This window comes from Labeo rohita, chromosome 7 (assembly GCF_022985175.1).
Source record: "Labeo rohita strain BAU-BD-2019 chromosome 7, IGBB_LRoh.1.0, whole genome shotgun sequence".
NCBI lineage: Eukaryota > Metazoa > Chordata > Actinopteri > Cypriniformes > Cyprinidae > Labeo > Labeo rohita.
The window spans coordinates 41134706-41160346 of NC_066875.1; the positions used below are offsets into that span (position 1 = coordinate 41134706).

Below are 25641 nucleotides of genomic sequence, written 5' to 3' on the forward strand. Positions count from 1 at the left end.
ATAACGTGTTTTAAAATATATGAAAAATCATTATATGAAACTTTAAAACATATCACAGTGTTTCTGTTTTTGCTATTTTTGAACAAAATAAATGCAGCCTTGATGAGCATAAGAGGCTTATTTTAAAAACATCAACGCCAGACTTCCAAACTTTTGAAACACACAGAATAAATAAATATAGATTATTCATACAGCTAAAGTCAAAAGTTTACATACACCAGGCAGAATCTGCAAAATGTTATTTTACCAAAATAACAGGGATCATACAAAATGCATGTTATTTTTTTATTTAATACTGACCTGAATAAGATATTTCACATAAAAGATGTTTACATATAGTCCACAAGAAAAAATAATAGCTGGATTTATAAAAATGATCCCTTTTAAAAGTTTACATACGCTTGATTCTTAAAACTGTGTTGTGACCTGACTGAGGCACAGCTGTTTTTTTTTTTTTTTTTATTTATTTATTTTTAAACTGCCTGCTGTTCTTTAGAAAAATCCTTTAGGTCCCACAAATTCTTTGGTTTGTTTCAGTATTTGTGTGTATTTGAACCCTTTCCAACAATGACTGTATGATTTTGAGATCCATCTTTTCACACTGAGGACAACTGAGGGACTTATATGCAACTATTACAGAATGTTCAAATGCTCACTGATGCTTCAGAAGGTAACATGATGCATTAAAAGCCAGGGGAGAAATTTTTTGAATTTGAAAATCAGGGTAAATGCAACTTATTTTGTCTTTTGGGAAACATTTTCTGTAGCTTCTGAAGAGCAGTACTTAAAAAACAACAAAAAAAAGATATTTAGGCAAAGTAAGAAAAATGTATACATCTCCATTCTGTTCAAAAGTTTTCACCCCCGACTCTTAATGCGTTGTTTTTCCTTCTGAAGCATCAGTGAGCGTTTGAACCTTCTGTAATAGTTGAATATGAGTGCCTCAGTTGTTCTCAATGTGAAAAGATGGATCTCAAAATCATACAGTCATTGTTGGAAAGGGTTCAAATACACAAACATGCTGAAAAACCAAAGAATTTGTGGGACCTGAAGAATTTTTCTGAAGAACAGCAGGCAGTTTAACTGTTCAGGACAAACAAGGGACTCATGAACAACTATTACTAAACCAAAAACACAGCTGTGGATCATTCAGGTAACAACACAGTATTAAGAATCAAGTGTATGTAAACTTTTGAACAGGGTTATTTTTATAAATTCACCTATTATTTTCGTTTGCAGACTATACATAAACATCTTTTATGTGAAATAGTTTATTCAGGTCAGTACTAAATAAAAAATAACATGCATTTTGTATAATCCCTATTATTTTGGTAAAATAATTAACATTTTGCAGGTTTTGCAAGGTGTATGTAAACTTTTGACTTACATACGTTCTATAAATACATAAAGTCCTGAAGTCTTCATCCAGTTCCTGGCTTTCTCACTTGGTCTCAAACAGTAATAAGGCAAGCTCCGCCTCTTTATTAACTTTTGTCTCCTATATATATTACAGGGCCTGGTTCAGAGCCTTCGGTATTGTTGTTGCAATGTTGTGAGCTTTGCTGCGAGAAACATAAAACACAGAGACACACCATCTGGTTGAAAACACTAGCTAAATATGCTTTAACTACTATGCGTCAGCCAACTGCAATGTAATACTCAATTAATGTCCACCTAATGATTTCAGGATCAATATCTTACCATCTGTAGCCTATATCATGACAGTTTATGAGCTTAGCTCACTGGAGGGTGAGTAAGAGAGGAATTAACAGGATAGTTCACCTTAAAATGAGGGATAGTTAAAGGTCTGCAGAATATAAAAGATATTTAGAAAAATGTAAGATGTTTTTGTTTATTGTCAATATACTCTTTAAAGGTTTTAAAAAGGTGTTTTGCAGAAGTTTTGCAGAACATTTTCAAGATCTAAAGAACCTTTTTCTACCATAAAGAACCTTTTGTGGAATGAAAAGGTTCAAGGGTCAAAGGTCAAAGGTCATTCATGTAAACCATAGATGCCAATAATCGATCATTTAGCTAGATAAGACCCTTATTCCTCGGCTGGGATCGTGTAAAGCTCTTTGAAGCTGCACTGAAACTACAATTTGGACATTCAACCCGTTGATCCCCATTGAATTCCACTATATAGACAAAAATCCTGGAATGTTTTCCGCAAAATCCTTCATTTCTCTTCAACTAAAGAAAGAAAGACATGAACATCTTAGATGACATGGGGTGAGTAAATTATCAGGAGATTTCAATTCTGGAGTGAACAAATCGTTTAACAAAGTCATACAGGTTTTGTACAACATCTTTGAAAGGCACATCCTTGAACTGAATGATTTTGGCTTCCAAAGTCCAAACATGATCTTAAATGATATAGTCATAAAGGACGTTAGAATCTTCAATTTAATTTCCATGACTTCCCAGCATCAACAAACGTAGTTATCTGCCACCACACCCAGCTGCAAACAGTTGCATTTCAGGAAACTATGACCGCAGACAATGGATGCTACCCGCGAATGGCGCTGCTGCCTATTACAATTAGACTTTAGCATACTGACAGTGTCCAATCCAACACAACATTTCAAATTCAGGTTAATGGATCGGTGGAGACGCTGACTCATAATCACACTGACAGAGTTCAGTCATTTGTGAAATGAAAGGGAGTGAAGTAATGAGAAGATTGGGGTCTCGAGAGAGTGTTGATGTCCGCAAGTCCTCCCAGATCAACACGCTGGGTGCCTCCTAAAGCTGCCACACACACATAATCCTGTTACCCATAATGCAAATCTGTGTGGGTTGTGCATGCATGAAACAATTATAAGAATTTGAATATATAATCTTACTAGGTGTGTGAAATGTAAAGAGAAGTGCGACTAGAATAACAGCAGATCTGATCAGGTGAATAAATAAGATCAAAATGAAAAATCATCTTCCATCAGTCATCTCATTTGAAGGCCATGCTTTTGAGTCATTGCCAAGGCAACCTCTGTTCTCGTTCTGCTAGATAATTCAAAAACAGTCGCTGTCATTTCACCACATCTGTCAGTGGGGCACAAGAATAATATTCAATAACACAGTGACGACTGGCTCCACTGAGGATTATAGTGGAAATTGTGTAACTGAAGTCTGATTGACGGCTTTTATCTTTATATTTAGTTGCAGGTGTGTAATATCACAGGTTGGTTGAACGAAGCTCTCGCACACAGAGCAACTTTTGAGGGCAGCTTTGCAGTTGCAGGTTGACATTTTCAGTTCAATCTATTTTTGGACCCGGAAAAGCACTCGAGACTATATCAAACCCTGGAGATCTGCAACATTTAAATTACAATGATATCCTGAAGCCAATCAAGGTAGGACATTCCTCAAAATAATTGTAAATTCATGTAACTAAAATATATTTATTTTTTTAAAACTGAACTTAATTTAAAACTATGAAAAAAATAAAAGGAGGAAATAAAAACAAACAAACAAATAAAACTGGCAAATAAAATGTCTCTTTCAATGCTTCTAAAAAAAAAATGTGAAAATAAATAAATAAATAAAAACTGACATGTAAATAAGTCATTGTATGCCTAAAATGATAAAAAAAAAATAATAATAAATAAAAAAATAAAATGTTTCAATGTTTTAATGTTTTAATGTTTCAATGTTTCTTTTTTGGAGATAAATAAAGACATAATACATCAATAAATAAGTAAATAAAACTGAAAAGTAAAACTACAGCAGAATTGTTGAAAAAGTGAAAGTAATGTAAATAAATAAAATGTAAAAATAAATAAATAGAATGTGAAAAAATAAATAAATGTAAAACTACAACAGAATTGTTGAAAGACTAAAAGGAATGTAAACAAAAAAAACAAACAATAAAAGCTGACATGTTAAGAAGTCCTTGTCTTCCTAAAATTATATAAAAATAAAATTTCAATGCTTCTTTCAGATCCTTTTTTAATATTTAATATTTTTATTGCTTTTATTTTAGCTTGAGCGCAAACAGTAGATATAAAGCCCGTTGACAAATAAGTGGAAATAAATAAAGAAAAAATACATCAATCAATCAATCAATCAATCAATAAATAAAACTGAAAAGTAAAACTACAACAGAATTGTTGAAAAAGTGAAAGTAATGTAAATAAATAAATACATAAAATGTAAAAAATAAATAAATAGAATGTGAAAAAAATAAATAAATGTAAAACTACAACAGAATTGTTGAAAGACTAAAAGGAATGTAAACAAAAAAAAACAAACAAATAAAAGCTGACATGTTAATAAGTCCTTGTCTCCCTAAAATGATATAAAAATAAAATTGCGATGCTTCTTTCAGATTCTTTTTAATATTTAATATTTTTATTGCTTTTATTTTAGCTTGAGAGCCAACAGTAGATATAAAGCCCATTGACAAATAGGTGGAGCTTATAGCTTGCTATATCACAGCTATTTTTCTAAAATAATAATAATAATAATAATAACAATAATAATAATACATGTAAAAAATAAAATCTGAAAAGCAAAACAGAATTATTGAAAAAGTAAATAAACTGAATATTGAGTAAGCATCATAGTAATTCATGTCTTAGACGTAAAAACGAAAAAAAGATCAGGTTTCGTTTAGATTTTAAATATTTATATGCTTTATTTTAATCTAAAACCTACTGGTAAAAATGTGGAGATGCTAGCTTGCTATAGCACACCTCTCTTCCAATTTTGCCAAATTTTGAGATCCATCTTAAGTTTAACACCTTACTTCAGCTCACTCTGTCTGAATCCGGAGTATGAGTAATAGCCACAGTCATACTTGCCTAAGCAACACCACTAATAAGCAAACCACAGTCAGTAAACATGAAGCAGGTTTAATAATCCATTAATCCAACTGTGTGCACTGACATTTTGATTGCAACAGCAAATGCTTTTTTACTTACAACGCACAGTTGTGCACAGTTTAATGAGATGTTAGAGAAATAAATTAACTAAAAATATCTGCACGCAGTCAACCAGATAACACAGATCTACAGTAGCTGAACAGTAAAGTGAAACTGAACAATTTGATGATGCAGTTCATCATATTTCAAGCAACAGCATGTGGTTAAGTCTCTATCATATCACCCTGGTGTGCACAAAATGTTCACATTTTATTTGTAAATCTATCCCAAAAACTCAAGTGCAAGCTTGTACTGCAAAATACAACCAATTGTTTGCTGATTCATTACTCATTAGTCTAAAAAAAAATTGAGAAACGAGAAAAAAACGTCACGTGACCAAAGGATGTTGCTTTAATGAAGCGTGCATAATTAACTCATAATTAGCTTCCATTTGCCTCCTGTGCTCTGTCTTCTCCACCCCATGCTGCAAAACGACTATTTTAATATAAGACACATCTTAATGTTCCTGTATTACAATCAGAATTTTAATTTCATACACTCTAATTCTCCCATACTTTATTACGATGCTAATAAGCATTCATTATGATTAGTGATGCTTCTTCAAGCGTGATGTCGTTCTGAGATCTCAACTAATGTCTCCTCAAATCATTTATCTAGGGAATTAAAATGCGGAATCCCTCAAAATAATCAGCTTTAAAATTTGCTGGAAGAAAAATGTTGCTGTGGTTGTTTTAGCTACTGCGAACAGACACAAGTACAACACAAGTGCGCTAATGTAAGCCGTGAGGCACTTAACCACTGATCAAACATTTCCATCTGCTATCATTAATGTTCACTACCGAGAGTTGAATTCAAATCATTTCATTCTAGTACTAGGAACAAACACACAGGAACAGAGAAAACAGTTTTGTATTTCATCATTTCTCATTTGCTTTCCAGGAAACTGCAATGGATGTTTCACTAGATAATGCAGCAAATAAATGATTTTTCCTATAAAGGATTATTTCAGAACTACATAGAATGCATTTTTAGCTCAATAAATGAATAAATAAAATGATAAAGTAACGTAAAGCTAACGTAAAATTAAAAAAATAATAATAATAATTAAAAAATGCAGCAATATTTTGAAATATTATTACTATTTAAAATAACTGTTCTCTATTTTAATATATTAAAAAAATTAATTTATTTCTATTAATTTAATTCTATTAGTTTATGTGTGTAAAACCATGATACTTTGTTCATGATTTTTATAAATATTTAGTACTTTAACATGAGAGCAGAGGTTGAAACCTCTAAGCCAACGCAAACTGTTACTCCTTAAAAACGTAAGAGATCCTGAAGTAAACCGATGTCTCATTAGTCAAGAGCGGGAGGAAAGTTGTGTTGTTTGGCCGTATGAAGCCGTGTTCTCGAAAACCAGAAGATGACGGCTCCACAGGGAGGCGAGCGCTTTCTGAAACGTATATATCTTCAAATGTGCCGTAATGGAAAACTAAGTACATAATTTATCAAAACAACACATACCGTACTAAGCATCCATATTCACAGACATAATGTTGGAAGCAACTGTTTCCAAACGATTCCCAGCTATAGTTCTGACTACAAGACAAACACACTGAGAAAAAAAAAAAAAAAAAAAAAAAAAAAAACTAAATTAAAAAATAATATATAATAATTATTATAAACAATATCTAAATAATTACTGTGGCTTTGTACATTTTTTACATTTGTTGAAAAAAAAAAGTCAAAATTGCAAGATATAAACTCACAATTCTAAGAAAAAAAGTCAGAAAAGTCTGAGTTTATTTCTCAGAATTGCAAATTTATCACTTTATACTCGCAATTATGAGTTTATATCATGCAATTCGGACTACATATCAGAACTGCAAGTTAGTATCTCACAAATGTTAGAAAAGTTAGAATTGAGTTGGTATCATGCAAATGTGAACAAAAAGTCCGAATTGCAAGATATAAACGTGCAATTCTGAGAAAAAAGTCAAAATTCCAAGATACAAACTTGCAATTTATATCAATGAATTTCTCAAAAAGTCAGAATTCTGAAAAGTCAGAATTGCGAGTTTATGACTTTACATTCACAACTGCAAGTTTATATCAATGAATTTCTCAGAATTGCGAGTTAATATCTCATAATTCTGACTTTATAATTCTGACTTTATACAGCACAATTGCGAGTTTAAATCTCACAAATGTTAGAAAAAAGTCAAAATTGCAAGATTTAAACTTGCAATTCTGAGAAAGAAGTCAGAATTCTGAGTTTATTAATAAAATCTGAGTAATAATAATTTATTACTCAGAATTGCAAGTTTATGACTTTATATTCGCAATTGTGAGTTTATATCAATTAATTTCTCAGAATTGCGAGTTAATATCTCATAATTCTGACTTCATACCGCTCAACTGCGAGTTCAAATCTCACGAATGTTAGAAAAAAGTCAGAATTGCGAGTTTGTATCATGGAGTTCTGAGAAAATAAGGCAGAATTGCAAGATGCAAATTGCAATTGTGAGAAAAAAGTAAGAACGGTGAGATAATTACCTTTTTTTAAAGTTAAAGATTTTATTTAGTGGCGGACACAGGCTTCGATCATTTACAAATGTATGCACAGATATTTTAGGATTTCAGATATTTTAAATCTGATATTTCATACATTTCAATGCTTTAAAATTTGTAAAAATGTAAAAAGGTGTCTGTTTTTAGAGTGCATCGCATTTTTATTGGGTCCGTTGTGTGTGTGTGCGTTTACACAGTCAGCCGTACAACTTAGCTTGACCCAGAATAACAGGAGTGGAGGTCACCCAAACACACTCAACACTCAGCCGACTGGCTGGACTCCACTCTTCAAAATAACACACTATCATGGGGGAACATTTGAACAAGGACGGCCAAGTGTAGTCTGCCGACTGGTTATGTGCTGGAAACATTACCAGAGACACATGCAATCAAAAGAATAGAACAAGCTGTGAAATAAATGCTGATATAAAGCAAGGCATGCATGAAGAGTCGACACACACACACACACACACACAACAAAACAGTGGCATCCCGCTGCAAGGTTTCCCAAAAATAATCTCTCCAGTAGCTGCTGTGACCCTAAGCTGTCAAAAGCAGTCACTCTGGAGATAAAAGAACACATCTTCCTGAAACCTGAACTCATTTATCTTCATCTCAGCTGACGCTGTCACATCCAGAGCTTGACAGCAGAAAGACTCTCAGATCAGCTCCTGTGAGTCAGGTGTGTTCGCAGGAGTCAGTGCGTGTGTGATCTGTTTTGTGGGCGAAGCTGCCAGCAGACACGCAAACAGGCACAAAAAAGTACTGCGGCAGTACAGTACCACAGTACAGTGATGGTTTCAGATGGCTACACTGTATGTATACACAATGTAGGGCCCTATGATTTCCACGATGCGGAACTAGCGTTACATCATATACACACAGAAATGTAAAGGTAGACACGGCAACCCGTCAAAATAAGTAACTTGAAAACATTGTGCCAGATATATATTACTACTATTACAACTACTACTAAAATGAAACAAACATTATTTTTTAGGGTATAATCACACAACATTTCCTCCATGTTTTAATTTTAATAGTAAATTCCCCTTTGTTTGCTAAAAAAAGTTTGCTTAATTTTTAATAATAAAGGATAAATGAAATTATGAAAAATCTTTGGGAGAAACCATGCTCATGGGACTCCCAAAAATGTAATACTCTAAAAATATAATAAAATTTATTTTATGATTTTTATGGTACAGAATGATACATGATTAATGATTCTGATTTTTGACAGTGTCAGAAAGCACATAACACCCACAACTTTTACGGGTTTTTTTGCACTTTCATCTGCAGAATAAGGTCTGTGTGAATTAAATGACATGAAAATACATGTTAATTATTTAAACTATATTTTTTTTTAAATAAATAATTCATTTAATAGTACTAAATAATGTTACCAATAACTAAAATTCATATTTAATAGCATTAAATTGCTTAATTAATTAATAATTAAATCTTTTTTTTTTTAAAGCATTAAAAATGAAAACCCCACTAGATAATGATAACACTAGACTGTCCTGAACAATTTGTTGTTTTTATAAAATTAACATTTAAACATTTAAAAGACGATTTTATCCAAAGCAATTTCCAAAAACACAACAACAACAACAAAATTAACTGGAAAAAAATGATGAACTGATTTTTTTTTTCAAATTCAGTTTTAAATTCATTTTTTTTTCATTTTAATTTTTCTAGATTCCTTTTTTTTAATTTCCTAAACTTTAATAAAATTGTATTAACCAAAAAGTATGTCTTATTAACTGAAATCATATATATATTTTTTTTTTTCTTAAATTCAGTTAAAAATCAGTTAAATTCAGTTAAATTCAAAATCAAAAGGATCTCTAATTAATTGATTTTCTATATTATAAATAAATTCTGCTAAATAATTCTTCTGGTAAATATTCCTTTAAAGACAACGTTTTAATAATAATAATTTATTTATTTATTATTAGTAGGTACTATAATTTCAATAAGTAATATTTCTCTCACGGTTTCTTCAAGTTACCCAAACTTTCATTTGGACGGGTTGCTGGGAAGACCTTTAGGTTTTTGTTTGTATATTATATGTTGATAGTTTTACTCAAAAGAAATGATAAAATGCTCATGAAGTGACTTTCAGAGCAGTTCTAGAGATTATGTGTTCATGCACGACATTCTGCGTTATACAGTACATTTTTATGACTGGATTCTGTCAGTGTTTTTTCTGTTTCACAGAAACCATAGGACCCTATCAGCCCTGTGGCACAGTATACTGCATAGCAGTACAGTGTTGTATACAGTATAGTATTCCTTAGTATTGCACTGTATAGTGTAGTATAGTACAGCACAATGTTGTATCGTACACTAAAATACAGTACAGTACAGTACTGTATAATATTGTGTGATAAAATACAGTATAGTAAGTATTGTTATACAATACAGTATAATGTAGTGTAATGCAGTGGTGTGATTTTGCCCATAAGGTACAATGCAATAGTGAACAGTTCAATCTAGCATATTATTTTGAGCAGAAAAATATATAGCAGTGTAGTGCAGCAGTATAATAAAGTGCAGTTCTGTACAGTACAGTGCAGAATGATTCAACATTCAATAACCCTAACAACATAACAGCAAACATTAAGACCATCTGTTGTCACAACAAACCGTACTGTAAAGCATACGCCAGTGCTTCATGTGGTTGAGCTTCACCAGCTCCAAACGCTTCGCTCTGATCTGGAGCAGAACCAACGCTGATTCTGACCACCAACCACACACCGAGCAAAGACAAGGAGGAAACGTTCGCGAACACACGACTACTGCTCTCATTTCCTGCCCCGATGCTTCAGGGGGACCAGAATCAGTGTTTTCAATTTAACAACACATTATAAAAAGCAGTAAAGAGGAAGCACACGGCTCGGAAAATAATCAGCCCCTGCGTGGCAGGGATAATCCAAATACAGAACAGGAGGGAAAAACGGGGAGAACTGCATAATACGGGACTAATTAAATTCTTTCATTGTGAGTAAACTTTGTTTCACTTTGCTAGGAGACATAAAAATCGAGGCAAACACACACAACTTTTTTAACGGGGGGCTTTTATGATATGGAAATAATGCATTGCGATGAAAGGCAACAGCGGCTCTAGCCAAACAGCCTTCGGTACCATCTCTCTATAAATAATGGAGTAATTGCTTTGTTAAATGGAGTCAAAGTTGGCAGATAATTCCAGCAATAAGAAAAGGTGCAACAACAAGACAAATCCTCCTTTGATGTGGGTGATTAACATTACGCAGCACTGGAACTGACTTCAGGCATCTTGGTGCAATAAAACAAGAGGCAATTTTATGAGACGATGCTTCTAATATTTAAACCACCCAAGTGGACTCAGTTCACCTGTGTCAAATAGATAAAAATGCAGTCAGTTCTTAGAGGAAACAAATAAAATTCAACCGTTTTCTGATATTTGATACAACATTTTATGCAAGTTATAAAGATCTCATTGACTTACATTATAAACATTCAGAGTTTAATCTTACTTTTCAGCCACATTAATATTAGCAACTGCACAAAATTTCATATTGGGCATCTAAAAACAAACAAACCTGAGTTTCCTGTATTACACTATATGGGCCATAAGAGACTACTGTATCAAATATGCTACTCAACAGAACACACATATGCAAACCAGCCAAGTGGATTCAGTTCACCTACGTCTGATGGACGAATACAGGATTAGTTTTTGGAGAAAATGACTAAAATTCAACAGCTTTCTGATATTTGATATGTAACTCGGAATTTCACCTTTCTTTTTGGCCACATATCAGCAACTGCATTAAATTGCATATTTTTGCTCAGTTTAGGCATCTGAAAAAGACAAACAAAAAAAACTGAGGCGTTTTTTTTCCCTCAAGCATAAGGTCTATAAAATATAAGCCATAAATGTTTGATGTATCAAATATGATACTCAGCAAAAACACACATGCAAACCACACAAATGTCTGATGAATGAATACACTCTCAGTTCTTCGAGAAAATAACTAAAATTTAGCCGTTTTCTGATATTTGATATTTAAATGTATTTTATGTAGGTGATGTGCTATAAGATCTTTTTGATTTATATTATAAACTTTCAGAATTTAACCTTACTTTTTGACCATATAAATATCAGCAAATGTAAAACATTACACATTTTGTTAAGTTTAGGCATCTAAATAACTGGATTTATTTTAAGAATGCCATAATCTCCTATATCATAGTCTATACACATAAAAAGCCTGATATGCCTAAATTGTGAGAGACAAACTCGCAATTGCGTGTTAAAAAGTCAGAATTGTAAGATATAAACTCTCAATTTGCGAGTTATAAAATCAGAATTAGAACTATATCTCGCAATTCTGACTTTTTTCTTGTAATTAAAAGTTTGTATCTCACAATTTTTACTTTTTCTTGCAATTTTTTTCTCAGATTTGTGAAAAAAAAGTCAGGATTGTGAGTTTATATCTTGCAATTATGACTTTCCCCCAGGGATTGTGAGATATAAACTCACATTTGAAATTAAAATCACAATTCTAATTTTGAGGGGAAAAAAAGTCTGATATTATCTGATATTATAGTCTGAAGTTTATATCTTACAATTGTGACTTAACTCACAATTGCATGTTATAAAGTCAGAATTGCGAGTTTCACAATTGTAAGAAAGAAACTCTTAATTCTGAGTCAAAAAAGTCACAATTATGAGATATAAACTTGCAATTTTGAGTAAAAAAAAAATCTGAATTGTAAGTTTATCTTACAATTCTGTCTTTTTTTTTTTTTTTTTTTTTTTTTTTTTGCAATGCTGACTTTTTTACCCAGAATTGTGAAACATAAACTCACAATTGCGAATTATAAAGTCCAATTTTGAGGGGCTCAAAAGTCTGATATGTTCTCAGAACTGCAAGTTTATATCTTACAATTCTGACTTAATAACTAGCAACTGTGTGTTATCAAGTCAGAATTGTGAGTTTCACATTTGTGAGACAAACTTGCAATTCTGAGTAAAAAAAAAAGTCTCAGAACTGCTGGTCTGTCTTGCAATTCTGAAAACTCGCAATTGCAAGTTTATATCATGCAACTTCATTTCTCAGAATTGCAAGTTTATATCTCACAATTCTGACTTTATAACACACAACTGCAAATTTATATCACAATTCTAAGAAAACAATTGTGAGTTTGTATCACACAATTCTGGGAATAAAGTCAGAATTGCGAGACGTAAACTTTTGTAAGCAATTGCAAGAAAAAAGTCAGAATTGTGATATAAAAAGTTGTAATTACCTTTTTTTCTTTATTCGATGGCGGAAATGGCCATCCATACAGTTCACCGAAGTCTAATAGATGAATAAGAATCAGTTCTTGGAGGAAACTACTAAAATTCAACTGATCTCCATCCCAAGCTCCAAATTTGTCAGGTGGGTCCTAAAAATAGCTTTCATTGGTGCTTCTGAGCATCTCTGTGAAGCCCAACCTGAAAGACCTACTTAGCCATCTGTGCTGTCCTTTCAGTTTTGTAAAACGGTGCCTGCAATTTACTGGGACAAGCCTAAAGGAAAAGTACAAGAAGTTGATTCAACATCAAGCCAATTGGGCCGTGGCTATGGTTTATGGTAGTTCAGCATCTTGATGTACTTCCACATACAATTTTCACTACTGGCAGGCTATGTTATGTCCAAAACAACTCGATCATGTCCAGAACTGAAGGTCATTGACTGGGCCGGCTGCTAGATGGGTAATAACGGTCCAGTCTAGCAGTAATGACAATCCTTCTTAACCAGATTAGATTTAAAGGTGAGCGCACAGGCAGAGAGAAATCCGTTAAACAGCTTAAAGGATGCCGGTGGCGGGTGTCTTAGCATACGCTAAAACCGACATCTCCTCTCTAACCATAATCCTGTCTTCTTCTAATTGTGCTGCATGCAAACGTCTAGCTGAGAGTTCAAAGATAGCATGCATTAAAAGCCATTACATTTTCATTCATATCTGCAAAATACTTTAAAGTATTGCTTTTCATCGCTATTTGAGCTATAAAAAGAGATTGCAAATAATGACTATTGCTACTAAATAAAATATAGATTTGCTACTGCGAATACATCCACAACATGCTGCTGTGCACATGTAAGAAATACTGCTGCTGCATATACAACATACATAAAATAACCCACATACAGCTGAAGTCCAAAGTTTACATACACCTTGCAGATTCTGCAAAATGTTAATTTTACCAAAATAAGAGAGATCATATAAAATGCATGTCATTTTTTATTTAGTACTGACTTGAATAAGATATTTCACATTAAAGGGGTTTACATACAGTGCACAAGAGGAAAATAATAGTTGAATTTCAAACTACATACACTTGATTTTTAACACTGTATCGTTACCTGAATGATCCACAGATGTGTTTTTGTTTGTTTTTGTCTTAGTGATAGTTGTTCATGATTCCCTTGTTAGTCCTGAACAGTTAAACTGCCCGCTGTTCCCACAGATTCTTTGGTTTTTCAGCATTTTTGTGTATTTGAAGCCTTTCCGACAATGACTGTATGATTTTGAGATCCATCTTTTCACACTGAGGACAACTGAGGGACTCATATGCAACTATTACAGAAGGTTCAAACACTCACTGATGATCCAGAGTGAAAAAACGATGCATTAAGAGATGGGGGTGAAAACTTTTGAATTTGAAGATCAGGTTAAACTTAACTTATTTTGTCTTCTGGGAAACATGTAAGCATCTTCTGTAACTTCTGAAGGGCAGTACTAAATGAAAAAAAAAAAGGATATTTAGGCAAAATAAGAAAAATGTACACATCCTTAATCTGTTCAAAAGTTTTCACCCCCCAGCTTTTAATGCATCATGTTTCCTTCTGAAGTATCAGTGAGTGTTTGAACCTTCTGTAATAGTTGCATATGAGTCCCTCTGTTGTCCTCAGTGTAAAAAGACGGATCTCAAAATCATACAGTCATTGTTGAAAAGGGTTAAAATACACAAAAATGCTAAAAAATTAAAGAATCTGTGAGAGCTAAAGGATTTTTCTGAAGAACAGCAGGCAGTTTAACTGTTCAGGATAAACAAGGGACTCATGAACAACTATCACTAAACAAACAACAACAAAAAAAAAACAAACAGCTGTGTATTAAGTATTAAGAATCAAGTGTATGTAAACTTTTGAACAGGGTCATTTATCATAAATTCAACTATTATTTTCTCCTGTGGACTATATGTTAACATCTTTTATGTGAAATATCTTATTCAGGTCAGTATTAAATAAAAAATAACCTGTATTTTGTATGATCTCTCTTATTTTGGTAAAATAATTAACATTTTGCAGATTCTGCAGGGTGTATGTAAACTTTTACATAAATCACCCTGTACCAGATCTATACAGGTGGAGCTGGGGAAGGTGGAGGGTTTCTGAAGCACACTTCAAACTGCTACAGCAAGCATGTTGACCAGCAAGCTCATTGGCTGCTGATACAAAACAAACCAATCAACTGCGCCATGTGATGATGTCGTGTCAGATTGAGTTAGACCTATCGGACCGCGCCACCTAGAGTTTAATGCCAGAACTTTGGATTATACTTCAGAATTTCATGTTTAATTCAGTGTCTTGTGCTTGTGTTGAAGCTGGTCACAAATTCACCGCACTGACCAACAGACAGCTTATTTTGAAAGTGAGTTTTGTGTGAGCTGTGCTTCACTGACAAAACATTGGAGCTTTTCTGCCCGCAAAATTTCATTTGACCGCACATTCAAGCTGAAAACTTCACCAATCTGCTACAATTTCATCCAGCTGTCATGGAAGCCAACAACAGAAGATAGCGAACAAAGTCTGTGCGTCGACTTCAACTCAAAGCAGACGTGAAATCACTCTAATTTGGGGAAAAACAACTGAAATGAGCACAGTGTGTTGTTTTGGAAGAGCAGGAGCTCTTGTTTATGTGGTAAGACCGAAATCTCTCTCGGCGTCCTCTGCTAGCCCCAACTGTGTCACATCGCATCACTGCTGTGGCCGAATTTTTTAAGTCTCGCATATAAAAGCCAGACAGAAACAGAACAGCCTCGGGCTCACAGAACAGACGAGAGAGTCTGAGAGTGGTTGAACACAAGGTCTTATCCTTAAGCATGACAACACAACCTTTCGTAAACCCGAAACAGCTTAACGGGAAACCCATAGATCTAACATCTCAACCCCTTGCACTTCCTACAAGATCTTACCGGCTTATAGCACTACTGAACATGGTCAATGGATTTTGCAAAAGCTTTGTGGGTCACTTTGCCGCCTCTTTTGCTGCAGAACTGCTCAAAATGCCATCAGTGAGTCTATCATCCTTTTTCTAATGTCACATGTGACCCAATTCAGAGCTCTCTCCTATTTCTGCACCTACAGCTACAGATAAACTTTGCTTTTGAATTGAATTAAAACAGCGCAGCAGGAGGAGAAGGCTTTGACAGACTCCCTACCCTCCTACCGCCCAATCACTCACGTTTCCCTAAGGGTCGCGCGACAGATGCAAGCTGACTGTTCACAAAGTGACAGCAAAGCATGGGCTTTCCTTCTTTCTTCTTTGAGCCTGAATATAAATGGCTGGGCCCAAGGGCCAAGAAATTCAGCTGATGAGGTTTTTGACACGAGCTTAGTAGTGGTAATTTGAACGAACTCTGAGCAAAAAGCCTGACTTAATGGTGTCATAAAGCGGCTATGGTAACATGGGTCATTTCAGGTAAAAACAAACAAAAAAAAACATGAAACATGTAAGAAAAAACTCTACAAAACCCAAGCTCAGCAAGGTTTGGGGTTGCACTGAATTCAAGTTCTTGGTTCTTCTAATCAACGGCAATTATGTTATTATTTTGTAAATGAGTACTGTACACTGAATGTGTATATATATATATATATATATATATATATATATATATATATACACATACATACATACATACATACATATATACACACACTGTACATAAATCCAAAACTAATAACATAAAACTGTACATATATTTTTTAAATATAATAATTCACAATAATATGATTATTTATGATTACTTACAATATTAATTATTATTATTATAAGTAGTAGTAGTAGTAGTAGTAGTAGTAATTATTATTAATAATAATAACAATAATTAATCATCTGTAACTTTACTAAAAAGTACTTAAATTTTATATACATAGAATTTAAGTACTTTTTAGTCAATAATTTACAATATTATGATTCTTTACAATAATAATAATAAATATATTTATCATTGCATGTTATAAAATATAAAACCAAAACATATAAAATAATAATAATTATTATTATAATTATAATTAAATACATAATTATATTATTTTGAAATATTTATCATTGAATGTTCTAAAAATATGAACACAAACTGTACATAAAACCAAAACTGTATATACAATTTTCAGCAAATAATTCATAATAATATGATTATTTGATTATTTACAACAATATTAACAATAATAGTAATTATTATTATTATGATTAAATATATAATTCTGTTATTTTTAAATATTTATCAATGAATGTTATAAAATATAGATACACACACTGTACATATAACCAACAATTACAACATAAAAGTATATGCATATAATTGTTAGTAAATATAAATATTAGTAAATAATATTAGTAAAAAATATTTGTCACTGAATGTTATAAAAATACAAAACCAGAACTTATAATATAAAATAACAATAATTATAATTATTATTATTAAACATATAATTGTCTTATTTTGAAATATTTCTCATTGAATGTTATAAATATAATAAACACACACAGTATATAAAACCAAAACTTAACATAAAACTATGCATGTGTACATAAAATTATGAAATACATAAAATGTTATAATATATAATTTATGTAATTTTCAATAATAAATCATTCCAAATAATATGATTATTTACAATAATAATAATTAATAATAATATTGAATAAATTAATATATAATTATTATTATGAAAAGTAATTGTATTATTTTGAAATATTTATTACTGAATATTATAAAAATACACACTGTATATAAAACCAATACTTATAACATAAAACTATGCATGTGCATCCAAGATTATGCATCTAGTAACTGAAATTTTAATCATAAAATGTTACTCAGTGTGATTCTGTCCAACAGCGAGGGGTTGATTAATTAAGCTGCAGAAAATGGTTACATTTTCATCGTTTCTTTCTTCAAGTATAAATGATGAAGCAGAGCTACAGACATTTCAAGACCAGCTGTTGGAGTCGAATTCATTCGGATATGAAGATCCCATCTGTTCATGTTCATTTGGAAACTCAATCAGACCACTTGGGTGGTGCATGCAAACACGCCGTGTCCCATTGCTACAATATAAGAGTAAAGGATGAAGTGTGCAGTTTCTGAACCACTAGCTACACCAATAGGAATAATAGCTGTTTCCAGACAGGTTTCCCAAACACTCCACCCGGGAGCCTGTTTGGAAGAGCATCTGGATTTAACAAAGACGACGTTAATGTTTACAAACAGCATTTCACAGCATTTCAAAGGACAAGTCTGAGTCATGTGCCAGCCTGAGGGACACAAACAGTTAGACAACACAATGCATCTGTATGAACTGCTCCTTTAAGAGTGAGGCAGTAGGAAAATAGACTGTGACCTTCTGAATGTGACTCACACTTCATGGCAAACATGACACAAACACATCTATGACTGCAGACTCCTCCGCGCCAAAGTTTTCAGAATCTGAACGAGAACAAAAGTGAACGTACATAGTGTAAGAATATTTGGAAAGTGCTGACCTTTTCCTACATGACATTTCCAACAAATTAGGTCAGAATTATGTAATGGAGGTTAGCATCTGGCTAAAATCACACACTCCAACAACAGCTTGATGCACTCAATATTAAGACTGCAAGAAAATTAGCTAAATATAAAATAAATAAGCAAATAAATAATAATATTTAAAATACAATAATAACAATACATTGTTAATAATAATGTTAATGTTATAATAATTAAATGTTCTACCTAATCTGACCTTTAAAATTCATTTTAGAGCAAAAAATTGTGTTGACAACTAATTTTCTGCTTTGGAGGAACCATGAATCACCAACTCTTTAAATCTACTGGTGTCCTTTCGTGTGAAGCTCATGGTGGGGAACGTTCTGGAGGAGTTTTATCTTGCCAAGAGGCACAGCTACACATGAACCAGGAGAAAGTCAGAGTCTTTGGGAAGAGAGATAAGCGTGTGGGATTAAACCGGCATGAAGCCTCCTTCTGGAGCCTGGCTCATCCCAAAAATGACTCACTCTACCGGTAAAGCCTGTGTCCGCTCCGGGACCAGTCTACCACCCGCTGCTTCGCACTTCCCACCAAGGTTGCCGATGCGTGAGGGAAGATCAGAAAGGCCACGTTTCATCATTCATGGGGGCTGTATTGATGTAATCCCACACAAAATGTAAAACATATTTTAGCTATAGAAAATCATGTGTTATAGCAAACTGTCTCCAAATGCAGAGAATGAACTAATAATGTACATATAGTGACACTTTACAACTTTTATTAATAAATTTAAAGTAGTTCACTTCCAGAACAAAAATTTACAGATAATGTGCTCACCCCAATGTCATCCAAGATGTTCATGTCTTTCTTTCCTCAGTAGTAAAGAAATTATGTTTTTTAAGGAAAACATTTCAAGAATTTGTCAACTTTTATTCATTACTTTTAAGCCAAAATTTAGTTACCAACATTTATTTTGGTAGTTATTTTATAGTCTTCAAACAAAAATAGTCATTAATTCTTCTCTCTTTATGCCAAATCAATGAAGCTTATGAGAGATTTGAATTTGGAAAAACTGGAATAAATTATGACAATTTCCATTTCTGAGTAGAGATACAAATTAAACTAAGATGTATACATTTATTTAACATCTTTTTTTGGTTATAATTAATGACACAGATAGGTATTTCATTAGGAATACAGTCCCTTTAAGATGGAAGGCATGCATGTAATACTGACACATTCAGTTTTCACCCACCTGTTTACATTCACTTAAGCCTTAACTGACTGTATTTATGCGAGATCCTCAACACGATGGACATTTGGACTACTCTGTGTGTATTTGAGCACTGAGAACTGATCATGCTCTGTATGAAAACTGAAGATATGGAGTGTGTGCCAGAGAGAGTGCTTCTATAGGCTATTCTGCCTATCCCACCTTCAATAACTTTAATAGAGTTAACAGACAACGAATTGTGACTCCCGGGAAAAATGAGACGCCTGGTCACCCTATCACTAACCCTTTGGGTGTTGAGGCCATTGTTTCAGATCGCAAGTTCACGTTTTGGTACCCGGCTGTTTGCGGCTGTCATACTGAGACTAGATATGTCCCTTATGATCCAATGAGAGGGACACACATTTTGAAAGACTTAGCCTATAGGATGTATTTTGAATGTCCCACAGTCCTCAAAAAACATTCTAGTCCCGTCTCGTCTTGTTAATGAAGACGCGGCATAAATTTCGTCATAGTTTTTATCACCAGATATTAGTTTTAGCTCATCAACATCTCATCTTAGTCACAGAAAAAATGCTCGTTAAAGAATATTTTTCGTTGTCGTCTTTATTGACTAAATTAACACTGCCATATAATGGACTTCTATAGTGCCTGCGAGTTTGAACTTCCAAAATGTCGTTTAAATGCAGCTTCAAAGGGCTCTTAACGATCCCAACTGAGGAAGAAGAGTCTAATCTAGTGAAACGACTGGTCATTCTCTTAAATAAAATGAAAATTTATATACTAAATTTATATTTATATACCCCAAATGCTCTTCTTGTCTAGCTCTGTGTGAACTCTGTGTATTCCGGTTCTGTATTCTACAGTTAGGGCAGGTCGAAAAACTCTCATCTCATTTTCTTTTCCAACTTCAAAATCGTCCTACATCACTGCAGAAGAACATTTGAAGTTAAAAAGTATATAAATTGAAACTCTTTTTAGAAAATGACCAATCGTTTCGCTACATAAGACCCTTCTTCCTCGCCTGTGATCATTTAGAGCCATTTAAAGCTGCACTGAAACTGCATTTGGAAGCTCAAACTCGCGAGCACCATAGAAGCCCACTATATGGAGAGAAACCCTAAAATGTTTTCCTCAAACAACATAATTTCTTTACGACTGAAGAAAGAAAGACGTGAACATCCTGGATGACAAGGGGGTGAGTGAATTATCTGTAAATTTTGGTTCTTCTCCTTAAAAGGGGTCATGAACTGCCTTTTTTAATTATTTTGTACTGTTCTCTGAGGTCCTCTTATAATGTTATCAAGATTTTTACATCAAAAAACATCATAATTTTGAAATAATACACTCACCTCACTCGTTATTTACACTACATGTGAAAATCGGTGGGTGGAGCTAAACAGGCAGTGATGTCAATATTCTTCTGCGGAGGCGGTGCTTATCTACCTATTACTTCACACACAGGAACATTCCAAAAGCTGGTCGGTTTGGCAGACTGCCTTTAATAAAAGCTGTTTTTAGACTAATGACAAAGTTTTGAGTTCTGAAACTTACAGGATGTTTTTATAGTACAATGACCTCTTCCATGTCAAAATATGAAGGGAATTTTGGTTTCTCACCCCTTAATGTGAGATTAGCACTGAAATGCATTCTCAATCAGTTGGTCATTACTCCAAAATAAACCCTGAAAGAGTGATAAGAAACTTGATGGGAAGCACAGAAAACCCAACCATACAAGACAGGATAGGACCAATACAGAAAAACAACCAGAACAATTAGGTCACCTCTGATGTTACAGGCTGAAGAATCACACACACACACACACACAGGACTCTTCCACTTCTAAACACTCAGTTCCTTGTTCTCCTGTTTCCATGGAAACACACCTCTCAATTCTCTAAGGATCAATGGAAACTATGAGGCGGTGATAATGGGCTATTTTAGTCTATTAGACAATCAATTTGATAACAGTGCTAAATAAAGCACATTTCATCTGCATATACAAATACACAAAACCACACACACTTGATTGAAGGCTTCAACGTGAATAATTATGAATTATGACCTAGATGTTAAAGCAATTTAAATAACCAAATCTATCTATAACATATAACAAATATACTATAATGGCATATCAATAATAGCAAAATAACCATCTCTTTCTCTCTCACTACCATATTTCTTTTCTGTTTCTGTCATTAAAAGCCCAATTTCTCTTTCTCACACAGATTAACAATTATTCACAGACACTCGAACACACACCCCGACAGAGTCTTAATTTGTCTGTACCACAAATTTGCTCGTTCACACGTAATTGCATATGTGTGAGGCTGCAGGCTGCATATAAAAACTGTCAGACTACTAGAGGTGTAGGCCTCTCATTTGCTTACCACACACACAAACCCACCCATCAACACACATACATAGAAAAAAAATACAAATGTGCACAATCCCTTTTCAGGAGTGCAGTTATATAGTAAAAAGAGGTCAAGGAGAATCTGTTTAAGTCCATGAAAAGACGTAGGTCTGAAAGACCATGTGATGCTGAAGACTGGAGTAATGATGCTGAAAATTCAGCTTTGCATCACAGGAATAAATTACATTTTGAAATATATTCAAACAAAAAAACTGTATTGATATTTCACAATATTAGTGTTTTTACTGTATGTTTATTAAATAAATGCAGTTTTGCTGAGCATTCACAGTCCTCTTTCCAATACAGTGAAAGTGGATGGGAATCAGTGGTTGCTATAAGTCAAAAAAGACAAAAAAGGACATAAAAGTATAAAAATATAAAAGTTGTCCATACTACTCATTACTTCAGTCTTTTTCAAGTCTGAGGTGTGAAAGACTGTTGCTGAAGTGGGGGTTTCATGACCCTTCAAAATAGAGCTAAATATCCTGAGACACTTTCACATATAAACACACACACTCCACCCAATCCCACTGGCTGCCATGAACACCTCACTTTTCTTACAGCTATGACGCAATTAGAAACACACACACGCAGGTTTCCATCTCACCGAAGGGTGTGTGATGTTTAATGAGTGACCTTTCTTTAGCTAGCACGGTAACTTTTGCCATGACGGGAAGCAAGGGAAGTAAAAGTTTTCTTCAATTCACCAGAATAGCAGCTATTTTTGCATAGCATGAATTTTACTTGCCAAACATGAAAATTCAGTGTGAACATCTGCTATTTAATACAAAGCTAGCTAATGGCTTTTTAAAGTTAAACTGATGACTGATTTAATGGTGGTGCTTCCATCAGTCACACTTAATGTTGTACAAAAACCCGTGAAGCAGTGTAAAAAACAAGCCAAATCACCTATCAATCTTCAACATATGAACATAAATATATGCTTATTCAACATTATCTTAAAAAAAAAAAAACCTTTGAGAATACATTACTGATGAAAAACACATCGACATAGAGACAATAAACTCCAGAGACCACCAGCAGAGAAACTATCGGAGGCCAATAATGTTTTCCCAAAATACCCACAGCTATGTGATGAGAAAATGAAAAGGAGGGGCAGAAAAACAGTGAGGAGAGAGAGAGATAGTACTGCGATTCGCTCTTGCACAATAATGAAAGGATATTTGTCTATTTGTAAAATGTAACAATTGAGCCATGCAGATTAAAGGGTTTGATGTAAATAACTTTGAACAGAATACTTATGAATATTTACCGTTATCTTATCGAAATTTAAATGTATTAAACATATACTTAATAAAACAACAAAATATATGCCAATATTTTCTGTTAAATAAGTAAATTAGCCAATTTTGTTTAAATGAAAGTTTGCAGAAATAAGTACACCCCAGATTTAATTAAGCAAATCATTTTCTTAGTATGTCCTCCAGAACTTTAAGTATACTGCTACAACCCTTCTTGGCACTGAACATCACTGTGGGTACTAGGAACTTCTCACTGTACTCCTCCTCCAGCAACACCAGAACATTTTGGATCTGAAATGATTGACTTGGTCTCTTGAGACCAGAGTATGGATTCATAGAAGTCTATATTTTGTAAATATGGGCCTTGGAAGAGGTGAAATGAGTTTATTGTGCTTTTTGTGTTTATTGTGTCACCTGGCAGCTCTCTCCCAAGTGGTTTCATTGTTGTCAGCATTACGTTTGAGTATGATTCTGTAGGCTATGAAACACTTTTAACTGTCGGGAAATTTAATAGTTTATAATTTTATAATAAAACTATAAAAATCCATTGATACAAATATTTTAATGATATGAAAGATTCATAAATATTTGACATATTTTAGCTAAAATTCAGAGTTTCCACAACAATTCTGAAAATCATCACAAGAATAAATATATTACTAAAATACTTTTGAAATAGAGAACAGTTACTTTAAATTCTAATAATATTTCACAATATTACTGTTTTACTGCATTTCTGATCAAATAAGTACAGTCTTGTTGAATTGTCTTTAAAAAATCTAAAAATATTACAGAAGTTTCCTTATTTTAAAAAATAAAATGCATAGGTTAAATAAATGTTTTGATTAAATAAATTGGTTAATAAATGGTTAAAATGTGTTGAGAAGCAGACAAAGAATAATAACATGGACAACATCCTGACTAAAACAGACATTTTGCCTTGTGTTAAATATAGCTTTGTTTTACAGCCTCCTTTTGAATTGTGTTTGTGTTACACAACTAACTGTTGTCTTCAACTTCATATGTGGGTGGATCAGAGGTTCAGAGACGTTAGTGACGTAAAGGAGAGCAGGAGGAATTTCCACACCTCCCGAAACCGTTGACAGGATTTAACGGCAAACCCTCAGCGGCACGGCAGTGTTTCTCCACGAACGCTTTTAACATTCTTACTCCAGGATAAATGGAGGATAAGCTCCAGAATTTTAAACGTCTCTTACACAAACACACCAAGCGTTGGTCCTCTTTCTGTTACCATTCCTCAATCTGACCGAAATAAATACAGACGTTTCACTCAACACAAGCTCCAGGCATAAACACAGACACGCTCTCACACACACATACACGGACACACACTAGGGGAGCAGGTGCCAATAACAGGTCAAGCCTGGAGCTCTGACCACGGAATAATAAAAATAACAAGGGAAAAATACATGACAGAAGAAATAAACACTGATGAGGACCAGCAAAGAACTCAAATGGAATTTCATACCTAACTGTGCAAGGAAAATCTAACGTATGCTTAATCCTACAATGAAATTTATACAAAATAGAAAGGATTATATGACATCCACTGGCATTTGCTCATTTCAAGTTTCTTTTTTGCTGTAAGATAGAGTTTGACCAGCAAACGGTGTCTGTCAGACATCTGTGACAGATGCTGCGCATTAGTCTCTGTGGTTGACGGTTTTATGGTTCTTTTCAGATTAGTTATTAAAAGGCCCGTCTTGATGTATCTTTATAAATGGGTATGGGAACGCAGACAAATAAATGAGCGTTTCTCCTCATCTGGGACCAATTTTCTATCATAGGCTACAAATTGGACTTTATGACGACACTGATTCATTTAGAAAAGGTTACGTTTGTTGCAACTATTATTCAGTTCAATTAGCAGGTGAAAATATGAACATATTGTAAGCGACAGTTTCAGAACGGACGAAAGCCGTGCTGGCGTGCATGATTTTTACGTATTTGGACATTTTTAAACGCGCAAATGAAAATGTGCTGTTAATTTACACACCCTCAGGCCAGATGACTTTTCTTGTATATAGAACATTCAAGAAGACTGACATCAAAGACTGATACAGAAGAGAGGAGATTGTTGAATGAAATCATTATTTTTGTTTTCTTTATAAAATTACAGTTGAACCACTGATGTCACATGGACTATTTTAACGATGTCCTTACTACCTTTCTGGGCCTTAAACGTGTCCGTTGCGTTGCTGTATATGCAGGGTCAGAAAGCTCTTGGATTTCATCAAAAATATCTTAATTTCTATTCCGAAGATTAACGAAGTGTCTTACGAGTTTGGAATGACACGAAGGACACAAATTTTTGACCGAATTTTCATTTTTTGGTATACTATCCCTTTAACACCCACCTTGTATACCATTTTAGTGTGACTTTAGTGTCTATATACTTTTTTGGCCATTTTATATCTTCGTTAACATGACCAGAGTCACTTCAGAGCTTTATGTTT

At 33.6% G+C, this 25641-nt stretch overlaps 1 protein-coding gene across 1 annotated transcript in view; it reads right to left on the reverse strand.

Moving 5' to 3' along the window:
• Positions 1-25641, reverse strand: part of nav2a (neuron navigator 2a) — a 237826-nt gene that overhangs the window by 124443 nt on the left and 87742 nt on the right.